Below are 6,554 nucleotides of genomic sequence, written 5' to 3' on the forward strand. Positions count from 1 at the left end.
TCTGTCATAGCGTTTCTGCCCAGCATTTCTGCCATAGCGTTTCAGCCTCGGTGTTCAGCCTCAGAGTTTCTCAGGGGGGCGTTGTTCACTTATGGCATACTCTGGTAGTTTTCATCTTCGTTGATTGTCATGTCTCATCGTATCTGTGTTCATGTTTGTACCTGGGTCAGCTAGCTAGGGCTCGCACATCAGGATCTGTCATGTCTACAGATCCATATGGGCTGAGGTTTAGTTTGTTAATTGATTGTTGTCCACAATCTTCTCACCCGTATACCATACGTCATACGATGCATGTTCATTCACCACATCTATACGACTACCCACCACTGCCTGTGGGTACACTAGCCCTGAGTTTTTCAGTTAATTACCTGTCTCTGCACTGCAGGTTACTCGGGCTCACTTACCACTTACACGAGGGTGGGGGAGGGGTCCGTCGTCAGGTTCATTTACACGCAGTGGTCTTGACATTTCTACTCATGTTTCATTCTTAGGTAGGCAGAGGGGCGTTGTTGTTCTCATGTCTGGTTGTCTGTCATTTCTCTAGTTTGTGTTTTCAGGTTGGGCCATCATGGCATCCATACCGATATCAACCATGCTTGCACTCAGTTCCATCAGCCCGGCTGTTGTTGGAGGCTAGTTGATTCGTGCTGATGTCGTTTCACCACTGGGCTCACCCTCGAGTCAGAAGCAGTCATCAATTTTTCTTCAGTTGATGTCCTGTTGCATTGAGGCCCTAGTTACCGCCCAGGGATGTATAGTCTCTCAGTGTGCTAAGCCACGTCCCCGTGACGGTTCTTGGGTGGTAGGTTTGGGCAAACGTCATCATGATTCTGGATTCTACTCTTGGCTCTGATCTTGTCTAGCATTTTGCCTGGAGTACTACTCTACTTTTTCCAATCCCCAGCCTGTTCCAGGTAGGGGGGTTTCAGGCATTTTGGGGCTATTTCCCTGGGATGGAGTGTGGCCCTCCTTCCTCAGTTCAGGATTCTGACTCGGCTGTTAGGTCTCAGGATGAAGCATGACTCGATCGTATCTGGTGGGACCAGTGTCCTGTGTCTGGCATGGTTTCTCCACATTTGACGATGTTATTGCCATGGTGCATGGGCCTTATCCACTTACTCCATCACATCCATCAGGTATCCAGCATTTCGCACTCCTGCTAGTGGTCTTTTTGGCACTCACCCTCTCACTTCCCCAGACCAAGTATGGGTGGATCAGGGATTGGGGGGGGGGGGGCAGGTCACTGAGCTATTTCACTGGTGTTCGTTGAAGTATTTAGATCTTCTCAGCAATCATTTGCAGGGGTTCCTCGGGCCAGGCCTTGTTCCTTTCTCCCACGTATACTCTCATTTCACAAGCAGTTCATTCTCGGGTCTGGGTATCTCGGGCATCAGGCTCAATCCAATCTTTCACGGGATGTTCAGTTGGGTTCGGGGTAGTTTCGCAGGTTCTATAGGGTATTCCTTCTCATCACCAAGTCAGGAGTCCGTGTGTTCTCTTGTCACAGTGGATACTTTCCGGATACTTGCTGGATACTTACTGTTGCCATCCGGGCGCACGCCATTATCCGTGGTGGTTCATTACCTTCCCTTCTTCACCTAAATTTGTGTATTTTTGCCCTCTTTTTAGGCATACTGACCAGCTAGGCCAAGGCACACCTCCAGGCCTTGGTTTGTGGAGTATCGCATTTCCCGCTTGAAGACTCTGACTACAAATGTTGTTATTCTGTTACACATTCTGATGCTTGTATATGTACGATAGTAGTTCATAGGTGCAGCGCTGAGTATAAATTCTTTTGCCACTTTTTGGGGTGCTTACCTTGCACTACAGTGGCAGCCCTATATACATTTTAGTTCCACGGCACGGGTTTAATTTTTACCTTTTAGAGAGTAAAAAGTATAGTACATTTTGGTAGGGTGAAGGATTCTACTAGTTGGGCTTTATATAGGGTTTGAGCTATACATTTGCGGGAGCCAGGAGCAATGGAGGAGAGTCCCGAAGAGTTGTCTTGAGAAGGGATCAAGTAGACGTTAAAGTCACCTCCTAAAGTCAGCTGTCCTTCAGAGAAGTCCATTAGGCTCTCAAGCACCTTCCCTAGGAAGGTATTTTGGTTACTATTAGGAGCATAAAGATTCGCCAAGGTCACCTTTACACCACCAATCATGCCTTTTAAAAACAAAAATTGACCTGTAGGGTCTAGAGCATTGTCCAGGCAGATCCACTGCATCTTACTGGAGATGAGTATAGACATCCCCCGTGTTTTCACTGTCAAGTTGGTTGAGTGATAAGCTATCAGGAAGGCTCTATTCTTAAGGATGGGCAATTTGTCCCTGAAATGGGTCTTCTGTATGAAGGCTACATCCGCTTTGAGGCGATGTAAGTTCTGTAATAGCATTTGTCTTTTCTTTGGGACATTACGTCCTTTGGTGTTAAGCGAAATCACATTAATAACCTCCATAATGGGGGTGGGAAGGAGGAGGGTACACCCTTCCCTCAAGGATCTAGTCAGGGATCTGAGTACCCCACGTCTCTTTGGGGAGGATGAAAGTCACTGGATTCCCTTCAATCGGAAATTTTCCGCTAGCTCCGCCCACAGTAGATGTATGGCAGCTTAACCGTAGCCAATGTCTAGCCTCAAGACCACCTCAGGTTGTCCTTGGGAAGGGATAAAGAGGGAGGAAGGGGAGGGGGAGGGGTGGGGAGGGAGAGGAAGAGAGGGAGGTTGGAAGAGTGGGAGGAAGGAAGGAAAGGAGGGGGAAGGGGGGTGGGAGAGTGGGAGAGTGGCAGAGGGGAGGGGGGATGGCGTATACTAGGTCACGTCATGACATAGGGGGGCTATTCCCCACATCAAGAAAGGATCATTCACCAAGGTGCATGGGTACAATAATACCTAGATAAGGATGGTAAGGTCATGCAGTATTATAAGCTCTAACTGGTTTTCACAAAAATGGTTAACTAATCGTTAGACATATGGTTTTTTAGTGGTAGCTACAGAGAGCAGATCAGGTATCATAATAGCTAGCAAGAACATATGCAATGCAAGGGTTCTAAACAGTAATGAGCATTGTCCCCTGTACCCTTGATTGCCATAAACTGCCTAAATGTAGTTCCCTAACCAACATGCATAGACTATAGGACGTTTAGGTATTAAATAAACATGTGAGGAACACAGTAAGGGATCTTCAGGCAGATCAACATGAGAGCAGTAATGCACTTAGCAAACAAAAATTAAGGCACTAAGATCTTGTCTCAGAGGCATATTGTAATATCCTGAATTAGCTGCTAGATGGATACTATGAAGCATAAAAACATTAGGGCACAAATACCCCACATCCTGAGGGAATGTTATGGCCCTGTGGGAGTCCCACTTGTGTGCAGCATAGGAAGGATCAAGATTATAGCCCCTGGGATACCCCAGGGGAAAAGTTCAGGAGGGAGCACAGTCTAATGACTGTAGTCAAACAGCGGGGACTGCTAAGGACGTCTGCCATCGGTCCAGCCACTCCAGTGGGTAAGTATGAAAAATGAGTATAGAATATCAACTGCATTCCTCTGGTGGGGACTACTAGGAACGTTTGACATTAAACTAGCAGTCATACACTGCATTGTAGGTAGATGAGGAAAGGTACCTGTCAATTAGGATTCTCGGGATTGTTCCCCCGAAGGGGGCTTGGTATCTCCTCCTTGACCTCTGCGGACGTGGTTGAGACAATCCCCAGGGTTCAGGAGAGAAACTGGAGCCATTTCTATAGCTGAATGGGATTAACTTCCAGGAAGGCAAACAAATCCGGTATGTCTGTCGGCATACGTAGGCTGAACGAGACGTTGGTCTTCCTAAAGCTGACCATCAATGCATAGCCCCATCAGTATGTGCAGCCTTGTTCCCATGCTAGGTATAGGGGAGGGCGCAATTGGGCCCTGCATTGGACTGTCACCCTGGATAGATCCAGGAGGATGTTGATGGGTGCTCCATCAAATTCCATTTTACCGCTCTCCCAGGCCTTGCATAGTATTATCATCTCCTTCTGGGGTAGCGGTGCAGGCGGCATATCAAATCCCAGGGGGCCCGGTGGGGTCTTTAGATTTAGGGCCTAGTGCGTTATGGGTTCTGGCCAATTCTACAGTGGTCTGTGGGGAATCCAAAACCTGCTGGAAGATAGCACTCACCATAGCTGATAAATCTTTCCGTGTTGTGGGCCTGAGCCATGAGGTCCCGTGCCACTATGGCGCCTGGAGAGGTGCGGTGTGCGATCCAGAAATAATGGTGGATTTCCTTGGGGGGAAGTAAGGGAACAGTTTGCTTTAGCCGATGATCTGGTCCTGTACCACTTCTCAGCTAGCATGTCGTTGTAAGAGACGGTTATAATCAGTGATTATATTGAGATAGGCAGGGGGAAGCCATGAGTTCTCTGAAAAGACGTCCTCACACCGCCATGTCCAGGCCACGCCCCCTACAATACAATTTTATGGTACAGTTCATAGAGGCCCCAACTAGGAATGAAGCTCTGCTGGACCTGGTAATCTCAAACCTAATGTCCATATAAAAGAACATTTGGGAAGCAGTGACCATAACATGATTTTATTTAATTTCATTTAATTTTAGCTTTAAACAAGCACATACCGGAAAGGTAAAAACAGAGACACAAGACTTATGCCCTGCACACACGGTCGGACATTCCGACGACAAAATCCGTTGGATCTTTTTCCAATGGATTTTGGCCCAAACTTGTCTTGCATACACACAGTCGCACAAAGTTGTTGGGAAATCCGATCGTTCAGAACGAGGTGACGTACAACATGTATGACGGGACTATAAAGAGGGCAGTAGCCAATAGCTTTCATCTCATAATTTATTCTGAGCATGTGTGACACTTTGTCCGGCGGAATTGTCTACACATGAACAGAATTTAAACAATAGGATTTTGTTGTTGGAAAATTTTAGATCCAGCTCTCAAACTTTGTGTGTCGGAAATTCCAACGGAAAAAGTCCGATGGAACCCACACACGATCGGATTTTCCAACAACATGATCCGATCGCACATTTTCCGTCAGAAAGCCTGACCGTGTGTACAGGGCATTTGACTGGGAGGGAATATTGGCATTGAACACAGAACAGAAAGTATGTATGTGAACACAAAATATATTCCCATGGGCAAGAAGTTTAAAAGGCTAAACATAAAACCTATGTGGCTCACAGCCAAAGTTAAGAAAGCTATAAATAATAAAAAAAGAGCTTTGAAAAAATTAAGGAACACTATCACCATTTAAATGTTACAAAGAATATAACAGAATATGTATAAAGGAAATCAAGGCCAAAAAACAAACAAACGACAGATTGCAAAAGAAAGTATGTCAAATCTACAAAGAAGCATGGTGGAGCTCATGTTCATAATGGGGATGGTATTGACACAGCCCCAGATAATCCACAATGGCTCAAAATTTATATGGTCCAGAAATATTTAGAAAGAATAAAGGTGAATAAAGCACTTGGACCAGATGGCATACACCCATGGATCCTAAAATAACTGAGCACTGTCATTTCAATTGTTTCTAATTTTTAGGGACTCTTTAATAACTGGAAAAGGCCAATGTGGTGCCTATATTTAAAAAGGGATCAAAGTCTTTACCAAGTAAATATAGACCTGTTAGTTTAACTTTTATGGTTGGGAAGATACTGAGAGTTTAATAAAAGACCACATAGATGAGTTCTTGCTGGGAAAAAAAAAATGTACGTAACAAACAACACGGATTCATGGAAGACAGATGATGTCAAACAAATCTGATTTATTTTTATGAGGAGGTAAGTAAAACCTTAGATAAAGGCTGTGGAGGTACTTGGATTTTGCAAATGTGTTTGACACAGTTCCCCACACATGGCTAATGCATAAAGTACAGTAGTCTAGAAGCCTTGAAAAATCAACTTGTAAATGGATAAAAAACTGGCTAAAAGACCTTATTCAGAGTGGTGGTTAATGATTCATACTCTGAATAGTTTGACGTTATTAGTGATGTACCCCAAGGTTCCATTTTGGGACCCTTACTTTTTAATACATTTATAAATGATATAGGGTCTGGGATTAAAAAGTACCATTTCAGTAATTGCAGATAACATCACACTCTGTAGCAGAATAAAATCCTTACAGGATGTCTTCAATTTACAAGCCAGGCGGTGAAGTCATGATATCATCTGATGACCACGTCCCATAGTTATCTAAAAAATGCTTGACATCGGTGTGGACAGATCAGCGGTTGCAGAATCGAAGCAGTTCTTCAGGAGAAAGAAGAAGACTGTAATGGCACGTACACACGACCGTTTTTTCCGTCAGAATAAACTCTGATGGTTTTTCCAACGGAGTACCGACAGAGTTCTGCTGAAATGGTCTTGTCTACACAAGATTACACCAAAGTCCGATCATCTAGAATGCAGTGATGTACAACACGTATGATGGGACTAGAAAGAGGATGTTCAATAACTAGTAGCCAATAGCTGCCAATGCGTCGTTTTGGTCCGTCGGAACAGCATACAGATGAACGTTTTTCCCAATAGGAATTGA

Source organism: Lithobates pipiens, unplaced genomic scaffold, assembly GCF_037356315.1.
Source record: "Lithobates pipiens isolate NorthernLeopardFrog02 unplaced genomic scaffold, aLitPip1_a1.2 Scaffold_10, whole genome shotgun sequence".
Classification (NCBI taxonomy): Eukaryota; Metazoa; Chordata; class Amphibia; order Anura; family Ranidae; genus Lithobates; species Lithobates pipiens.